Here is a 9,796-nt window from a genome sequence, read left to right as displayed (position 1 = left end):
GGAACGAGATCTTGCCATTTGCAACGACGTGGATGGAACTGGAGGGTATTATGCTGAGCGAAATAAGTCAAACAGAGAAAGACATGTATCATATGACCTCACTGATATGAGGCATTCTTAATCTCAGGAAACAAACTGAGGGTTGCTGGAGTGGTGGGGGGTGGGAGGGATGGAGTAACTGGGTGATAGACACTGGGGAGGGTATGTGCTCTGGTAAGCACTGTGAATTGTGCAAGACTGTTGAATCCCAGATCTGTACCTCTGAAACAAATAATGCAATATATGTTAAGAGAAAAAAAAAAAAAGGAGAAGGTAGCAGGAGGGGAAGAATGAAGGGGGGGAAATCGGAGGGGTAGACAAACCATGAGAGACGATGGACTCTGAAAAACAAACTGAGGGTTCTAGAGGGGAGGGGTTGGGAGGATGGGTTAGCCTGGTGGTGGGTATTGAGGAGGGCACATTCTGCATGGAGCACTGGGTGTTATGCACAAACAATGAATCACGGAGCACTACATCTAAATCTAATGATGTAATGTGTGGGGATTAACATAACAATAAAAAAATTTTAAAAAAAAAGAAAGAAAAAGATATGATTCTTGCCCTTCTAGTCTTACGGTATTTAAATTCGGCTAATGGTTGCTGAACATCTATTATACGCTATACACCCATGGTATTACACTAGTAGTATTAACCCTGTTTATTGAGTTAGGGCGTGTTATGCGCCGTAACCAGGCACTATGTCTAATCTCATAACAACCCTATGAGATAGGTGTCATTAACCCCATTTTACAGATGAGAGAACTGAGAATCTGAGAGTAAGTGGATCTCCCAGGGTGCAGAGACTATCAGGGGCACAGTTGTTTTTCCAATGCATGTCTCTCTGCTCTTAAAACTAGGGTTCTGTTTCCTACAAGGCGGCTTCACCCTCCAACACCCACTCATCACAAAGCCCAATGACCTCATGACTTGTTTTGACCAAAAGAACATGGTAGAAGCAATTTGTGGTGTTCCTTCTACCTTTGCCCTTTGGAAGGCTTCTGCCTTGGAGAACAGAAGCCCTGGGTGGAAAGACCATGGAGAGAAGAGGCCCAGATATGTGGGGGAGGCAAACCCAGACCAGCCACCAGGGGAGCCCAGCAGGCCCAGTTCACCTGCTGGATTGTGAGACATAATAAATCACTGTTGTTTTAAGCCACTAAATTTCAGAGTAGACTATTACCTAGCAATAGATAGAAATAGCAATGCACAGGGGGTTACTCATTTCCTTAACAATCATTTACTGAGGGCGTACTGTGCACCAGGTTTTATATTATCCTAGGTGTTGGGATCTGCACCCTGTAGAACAAGATAGGAGAAGCCCCCAGCCTCATATGGGAGAAGACAGACAATAATTAAGTAAACCAGTGGGCATATAATTTCATTGGAGATTAGGTCTGTGAAGAAAATCAAAGCAAATAAGTTTGAAAGTAATTGGTGTTGGACATGGGGATTTTGAGGGTAGAGTGGTCATGGAAATCTCTAGAAAGGGGAAATCTGAGGATAGTTCTAAGTACTGAGAAAGAGGACTACCAGTGGAGATCTGAGAGAAGTGTGTTCTAGGCAAACGGAAAAGTCAGTACACACAACCAAAGTGGGAAAATCTTCATATACTCACACAGAGCCTGGAGGCCAGTGGGATCTGTTAAATACAACATTTCTAGCTTAAGGTAGCTTTGTAATGTATTTAGAATTCTTTGCTTCACTCAGAACAGGGTAATGCCAGTCCCTCACATTTACTGAGTGCTAACTCAAATGGATACAGTTCGAAAGTATTTGACAAAAGATGTCTGAAAGTTTTTATTTTTCTGGCTTTGGAATCAGCAAACTACTTTCCACTTTTCTGTCATTCTTCAGTGTTTTTTGTCTTTAGTGTTCTCTTACAGTGTTCGGAACCACATGTTCAGATCTAGACTACCTCTTCAAAGAATATCAATGGTTTTAAAGCAGATAAATTAAGTTATGGAGTCCGTAATAAGATGGTCAACTAACACGGAGTTCTCTCTCTTTAGGAAAATGGAAGGACAGAGTTGAGGAGCTTGTAAAACAACACATAAGAAGAGGCCCCTGGGGAGTCAGAAGTCTGTCTGGAACTGGTGTGTGCACCTGGGAGCAGGGAGGGGGGTACCTGCAGCCAGGGGAGGGGGGTGAGGGGAGGAAGGCCGAAGGAGGGAGCAGAAAGAGGACAGGCTGAAAGAAAGGCCTTTAAGGGGGCGCCTGGGTGGCTCAGTTGGTTAAGCGACTGCCTTCGGCTCAGGTCATGATCCTGGAGTCCCTGGATCGAGTCCCGCATCGGGCTCCCTGCTCGGCGGGGCGTCTGCTTCTCCCTCTGACCCTCCTCCCTCTCATGCTCTCTGTCTCTCATTCTCTCTCTCTCAAATAAATAAATAAAATCTTAAAAAAAAAAAAAAAAAGAAAGAAAGGCCTTTAAGGCTGGCTACTGCCTCATCAGCAGTTGTCCTGGGATAACCACCGCCTGCCTTTCCCCAGGAGAAGTTAGCAGGTCAGGCAGGCCACATGGGTCAGCCCGTCAGGAAAGCAAAAAGCCTCAACGAGAAGAAAAAGAAAATGGAGCCAGAGATTACACCCTGGAGAGACTGCCTCCTCCCAATGCTGCTGCTTAACTGTGAATTTAAAGGCAAATCCCCGACCAGGGGATTAGGTCCACCTAGAAAAGTGGGATTAAACCAGAGAGACCAAGAGTCATTGTGGAGGGACCTGAGGTTCTGTGACCCGGGGCTTACCCCCTCCTCATACCTTAAACCTGGTGGGAGGGACAGAGATTAGAGCCTGGTCCTCAGCCCCTCCCCCAAAACATTACAGAGCAGTGATATCTCAAGGGAACCTGTGGCTCACGGACCAAACTAATTAGCCACCTGAGAAGCACAACCACAGTAAAAGGAGGACAAACATCTACCAGGACAGACATCCAGTCTCTGAAGCAAAATGACTGGAATAGACTGGTTGAGAATATGCATGGTAAATACACTTAGGAAAGTAAGGCATTTTACGTAAGTAAGTAAACAAATAAACAAACAAAGCAAGGCACGTAAAAATATAAAGCAAGAACAGGAAATCATTTTTTACAACTTTCGTGATGTGTAATTAACATACAATTTGCTGCACACATTTGAAGTATTCGATTTGATGAGTTTTGACCTAAGTATCCACCTTAATCAAGATAATGAAGATCTCCCCCCTCCCAAAATGTTCCTCCTATCCCTGGTAACCCACCCTTAACTCCATCTCCATTCCCAGACCACCACTGATCTGCTTTCTGTCACTAAAGGTTAGTTTTACATAGAGAATTTTGTGTCACTAGAATCTTAGAGCTTGCATTCTCTTGTTACTGCCGATTTCACTCAGCATGATAATTTTGAAGTGCATGCATGTTATCGTATGTGCCGATAGGTTTTTCCTTTTTATTGCTGAGTAGCATTCCATTGTATGGATATTACCTCCCTTTGTTTATCCATTTACCAAAAGTAAAATACACTGGTTAAGATACTTTGAAAACTTTTGCACATTCAGAGCCTTGCCTCTTTTTTAAAGTCCCGCCTTTGGTCTCTTTTAATCTATAGATTCCTCTTCCGTCCTTTTTTCGTTTTCTTACAAAGTATGTGTTGCAGAATCATTGAACTTGCAGCTTCCCGCAGACCGCATACCTGCCCTGGGCCGCTCTGCACGCTGGCCTCAGTCCTCCGTATTTCTGCACAACGGCAGCTGTGTTCAGAGAATGGTTCAGACTCAGGTTTGGTCCCTTGCGCAAGACTGTAAGAGACCTGTGTCTGGTTGTTTCCCTCACTGGGATCTTAGCAGCTGTTGATGCTTCATGCCTAGGTATTCAGCGGGGCTGCCAACTGGTGCTTTTCTATCATTCTTTTCCCGCTCAGAGTTGGAATACTTTTATTAAGATGCACTTCCCCTCACCTGTTATTTCGGTGGTCTCTCTGGTTCTATATTCTCAGGTACACAGTATACGTTCAATACAGTTTCAACCTTTTTATTTAAAGGGAATGTTTTTCTTGAATTACAGTTTTTAGCATTTGTTCTGTACTCTTGCTTTGGTGTTCTTCTTCAGGGGCCCCTGTTAATCTGTGTGTTTGATCTTTGCGTGCCTCGAAGATGCGTCACGTTCTCTCGAATCTTCTGTCTCCGATTCTTCATTTTCTCTTTACTTACACATCTTTTTCTTTATCACCCTCTATTTCTCTTAAGGTGTTTGTTATCTGTTGTGTTTTGTCCTTATGCTGCTTGTGGTCCAGTCTTCATTTCTTTTTTTTTTTTAAGATTTTTCATTTATTTGAGAGAGAGAAAGAGAGCGCGCGAGCAGGGGGAAGAGTCAGAGGGAGAGGGAGAAGCAGACTCCCCGCTGAGCAGGGCGCCAAACCCAGGATTCAATCCCATGACCTGAGCCAAAGGCAGACACTTAACCGACTGAGCCACCCAGGCGCCCCAAGTCTTCATTTCTTTTCTTTTTTAAAGATTTTATTTATTCATTTGAGACACAGATACAGAGAGAGAGAGAGCATGAGCAGGGGAGATGCACAGGGAGAGGGAGAAGCAGGCTCCCCGCTGAGCCAGGAGCCAGACGTGGGGCTCGATCCCAGGACCCCGGGATCATAACCTGAGCCGAAGACAGACGCTTAACCATCTGAGCCACCCAGGCGCCCCCCAGTCTTCATTTCTTAAATAATTTCTCATTCTTTTCTGAATTCTTCATCCCATTTTGGATTTATGCAATTCTCTCATGTCTTATTTCATGTGCTTAGTGTATTTTCATTTTTAAATATGTTACGGTTTTGGTCTCTTTCTAACCAAGTCTCCGTGGTGTGCTTCCATTGTCTATAGGGATGTTATTTTGCTTCCTCTTGGTCCCTTTTCTGTTCATAACTTTGGATGGAATTTGGCCTTAATACTTTTCTATTGTTTGATTGTGAAATGATCCTTCCTGGCTTTTTGAATTAAGGCTATATTCAGGAAAGATTTTCAACCTTCACAGAGCCCTCTCTTCTGTTGCTTGTGTGTGGAGTTTAAAAATAAAGCAGCTTGTTTTCTGGGACTTCCTGTCTCTGTCCTTATCCTTTCTTGGGTCTCGGCCATCTCTTTCTTTCCTTGGTCTTCAAATTCTTGTAGTGTCTTACATGTTCCTACATTGCCTACAAAGACTCTCAAGAGGAATAGTCTCTCTTTTGCCTCTGTCCTGCTCAATTCTGCTTTTAGTCCCAGGTGTTTTCCCCAGTGTGGGGTCCTGTTCTAGAAGAAAGCAGGCAGTCTCATGAGCTTATAAGGGCTGCCCTGCTCCGGCCCTCGCATGAACCCACTGTTGGGAGAGAACAATAGTTCTCCCAGCTTCAGCCAACATTTTTAGATGGGCTGCCCCTCTTCAGTGATCACCTGTTGCCTATCTTGGGTTCTCCTGTTCTCACGTCTGTCATATACTACCCTGTTCCTTCCTTTTCCTCCTGCGCAAATGCTGTTCTCATGGCAGTTTTTTGTTTGCTCCACCTGCTTATATTTTGGGGTTCATGGTGTTACCTTGAGACCTACTTTTTTTTTTTTTAAGATTTTATTTACTCATTTGAGACACAGAGATACAGAGAGAGAGAGCATGAGCAGGGGGAGAGGCAGAGGGAGAGGGAGAAGCAGGCTCCCCGCTGAGCAGGGAGCCCGATGTGGGACTCGATCCCAGGACCCTGGGATCATGACCTGAGCCGAAGGCAGACGCTTAACCATCTGAGCCACCCAGGCGCCCCGAGACCTACTTTTAAGTATTGTCTGGGTTTTTGGTTTTTCTACTGAGGGGTTGTTTTTATGGACAGATTTGGAGAGACTGAAAAACTAGGCCTCCACCACCAACAGCTTGCTCTTTTTGTGTTGAATTTCAGTTGTTTAATGATTTTGTCTTCAAATTCTAGCACTGTCTTATGTGTTCCTGTATTGACTACAGAGACCCCCAGGAGTAATACAATCCAGTCAACCACGCATATCCTAGAGCTGGCTTACAAAGGCTGGTAACTTACTGGGTATCTGGATCTAGAATCCTCTTAGCTTGGGAACTCCATACGGAGAGTTACTTCTTCCAGGAAACCGTGGTTATCACCCTTAAGTAGAGTTTCTCCCTTATTTGTGCTTCCTTCATTATACCTCTCGGGTTTTGTGTGTATGACACCCCAGAGAACCGTGAGCTCCAGGAAGCAGGGACCATACACATTTCATCGCTGCATCCCCGGGCCCTAGCACAATGTCTGGTATGGGGACTTTATAAATATTTCCGGAGAGAAAGAATTTGAGCTAAATGATGCTTGCAGCTGTATTACATAACCTAAAACATTTTAAAAATTATTCTTGGGGCGCCTGTGTGGCTCAGATGGTTAAACGTCTGCCTTCGGCTTAGGTCATGATCCCAGGGTCCTGGGATCGAGCCCCGCATCGGGCTCCTGGCTCAGCAGGAGCCTGCTTCTGCCTCTCCCCCAGCTCATGCTCTCTCTCTATCTCTCTGTCTCAAATGAATAACTAGAATATTTTTTTAAAATTATTCTTAAAAATAATTCATATTCAGTGTAGAAAACTTAGAAAATACAAAAAAAGAAAAAGAAGCATGTAGAAAATATTTAGCTACAATCTCATCCCCAAGAAAGAACCACTATTACCCTTTTGGTGTATTTCATTTTGTTGTTCTGCATATTTAAACCATTTAGTTTGAATAATGTTGTAGGCCATTTTAACCTGGTTTTTCAGGTATATTTTTGCATTTCCCCATGTATTATTCTTCCTAGCACTATTTAATAGTTGTGTATTATTTCAGTGTATGATAAAAGCAATTTCAGTACAAAATTAAAGGCATTTCTAAAACAATAAAGACAAGTTCGCACAGACTGCCTGCTGATATCTTGACATAACCTGCCCTATAATAACTGGAAACAAGTAGAAGGCAACTCCAGTTTTAGAACACATTCAGAGTGGCTGTAAGGGCAAAAAAGTTAATAGAATTAATGTACTCGACTCATTGCCAGGTGTTATTCCCAAATATTCCAGTAGGTGGCAGAACAGGTTAGCTAATGGTGGTTCTCAACCTTCATGGGCATCATCACCACCTGCCAGGCTCCAGTTGGGAGTTTGAGTCATTAGCCTTGGGTTGTGGCCCAACCATTTGCATTTCTAACAAGTCCCAGGTAATTCTGATATGCTGGACGGAAAGAAACCTTGAGAACATTGAATTAGAGGAAGTCGTTGTAGATCAACCCAAAGCACATTCACCCACACATCCATGCATCCCCATGTTCAGTTTACTTTGCACCGGTTTTATGAGCACAGGAAAGAAAAAGAGATTTCCTGTTCTCCAGACATAGTCTTGTAGGGGGGTGGGAGGGAGGAGAAATGAAGAAAATAATGCTCTGTTTATTACTTCTACCTCTCCATTTTTTCTTCCTGACATGCAGCCTTCATGAGTGTTTGTTTTTCTGATCCTGTCTCAAATAGAGTTCGAGCTTTGCGCCCTTAAAGCTTGAATGATCAACTAGTTCAAGAGTCGCCTTACATGGCTAAATCTGATGAACTACCAAACTCAAGAATGTCTGCTCTCCTAAAACTCTGAGAGATGAAAACTCTCCTCTCTGAACCCACCAAGGCTTGAGATATAAAAGCACACTGGACAACGTCCTCCCTGACTCTGCATGAGTAAAAACGAAACACTAGTATGACTATGTTCTTGGTATCTGCACTTGGTTGTCTCCTGGATTAATTCCCCATTTTAAATTTCAAACATATTATGGTTAATTTTGGAAGAAAAACTTGGCCCTGGATCGTCCATATTTTCCTTTAAATACTACTGATCACCTGCAATACATCTGCATTAGGAAAATATTAAATTAAAAATACAGTTCTACTATATGTCCAGTACTATTGATTAGCTCTCTTCTGCGGTTCTGGGTCTTACTAGACCTACTTTAAGAGATGATGCAGGGGTGCCTGGGTGGCTCAGTCGGTTAAGTGTCTGCCTTCCCCGCTCAGGTCATGATCTCAGGGTCCTGGGATCAAGCCCCACATTGTTGGGCTCCCTGCTCAGTGGGAAGCCTGCTTCTCCCTCACCCTGCAGCTTCCCCTGCTTGTACGCTCTTCTCTCTCTCTGTCAAATAAATAAATAATCTTAAAAAAAAGAGGGACACAATGCATATTTGTGACCTATCACATTAATTACTGGGATGTTAATAGTGATTGTTGATAGGTTTGCTTTCAACACATGCCTTGGGTTTAATTATTATTTCTAAATTAGTGATGCCTATATTAGTGAAATTTTATTTGTGACCTTAATTCATCTCAATGTTTCCCAAGTACTGAAAATGTAATAAAAGTAAACGGGTGAAAGATGCAGACAGAATTCAAAAGAAATACAAATATACATTAAAAAAATCTGTTTTCTGTCTTCACATAAAGACAAGAAATGTCAATTAAAGCAAACTTGAGATGCCCTCTTTATACCTACTAAATTGGCAAACATATTCAAAATAACCACTCAATCTTCCCATTGAACTAATTGCTACAATAATGAAAGACTTTATACAATTCTGCAAACTATGTAGGTTACATCAATGTAAAAGAAAATTATGGCAATACATCTGTATTTTCCAGTTAACATAGGAATTACCAGGTAAATACTGTTAAATTCTTTGTCCCACAACAAGAGTTGATTCATTTGGATGGTATAATTTATTATTTATTTTTTTAACCAAATACCTCCTCGGTAATTTATAATGGCTTTGCAGTAATGTGTATCAAATAAGCAGCACTAGGAAACGGATATGCATGTTGATGAATATGCATGTTGATGAATATGTAATAATAAACATATCTCTTATAGTTAATTTAAAAAAAAAATACTCAAAACTGATGATGTTGTGGTGAAACATTGCATTTAATCCAGCAAGGTGACAATATAAATCCCTTTAACCCCTTTGGAAAGCCATATGATAAATATGATGCAAAAGCCAAGAAATGTTCCTTCCTGGACACAGAGGAGGTTTTTGGGGAGCCAGAAATTACCCCTCTTGACTTTGACAGTCCTCAGACAGGTGTTTGCTTTGTAATCGTTCAATAAACTGTGTGCTTTATGCACTCTTCCCTGTCTGTGACAAAAAATGTTAAGAAAGAATTCTCCTTTGCTTTTACTGATGAGTCTTCTACTAGGAATTGTTCTAAGAAAATATGCACAAAGAAGTCCTCTGTAGCATTGTCTAAAAGCAAAACTGGAAGCTACCTAATTATCCACCCAAACAGGAACAGGTTAGCAAATTATAATAATAAAAGAATATTACAAAGTATTATGGTAAATGAAAAGACTTCAAGCACATTTTTGACAGCGCAATAAAACACAATGATCTGTCATCATATAAATCTATACTTAGGTGCATAAGGATGAGAAGAGAATATTAAAAATTGTTATGATACAGGAGCTCTGGAGAATTTTCTCCATAAATGTGTCTTATTGTTCGATGAGCTTTACCACAATGAGAGCAGAACATGTGGTTCAAATGCAAAGGACAGGAACATCCCACTGGCAAGGACTACCCATGTCTAATCACAGAATGATCATCAAACATTGTGCCTTTGCAAATGTTCTCAGAACAATTTAGGCATTTATAGGATATGGCAGAACAGGGGAATCTAAGAGGAAGAGCTGTGTATCATCGGTCTTTCATTCTGCTTCAATGCTCTGATACTCTCAAAAGTTAATGTAGCCCCTAAGATGATCCGTGGAACT

This window comes from Mirounga leonina, unplaced genomic scaffold, assembly GCF_011800145.1.
Source record: "Mirounga leonina isolate KUSES-001 unplaced genomic scaffold, KU_Mleo_1.0 Mir_170, whole genome shotgun sequence".
Lineage (NCBI taxonomy): Eukaryota > Metazoa > Chordata > Mammalia > Carnivora > Phocidae > Mirounga > Mirounga leonina.
The sequence above is the reverse complement of the archived record's forward strand: the minus strand, read 5'-3'. Positions refer to the sequence as shown.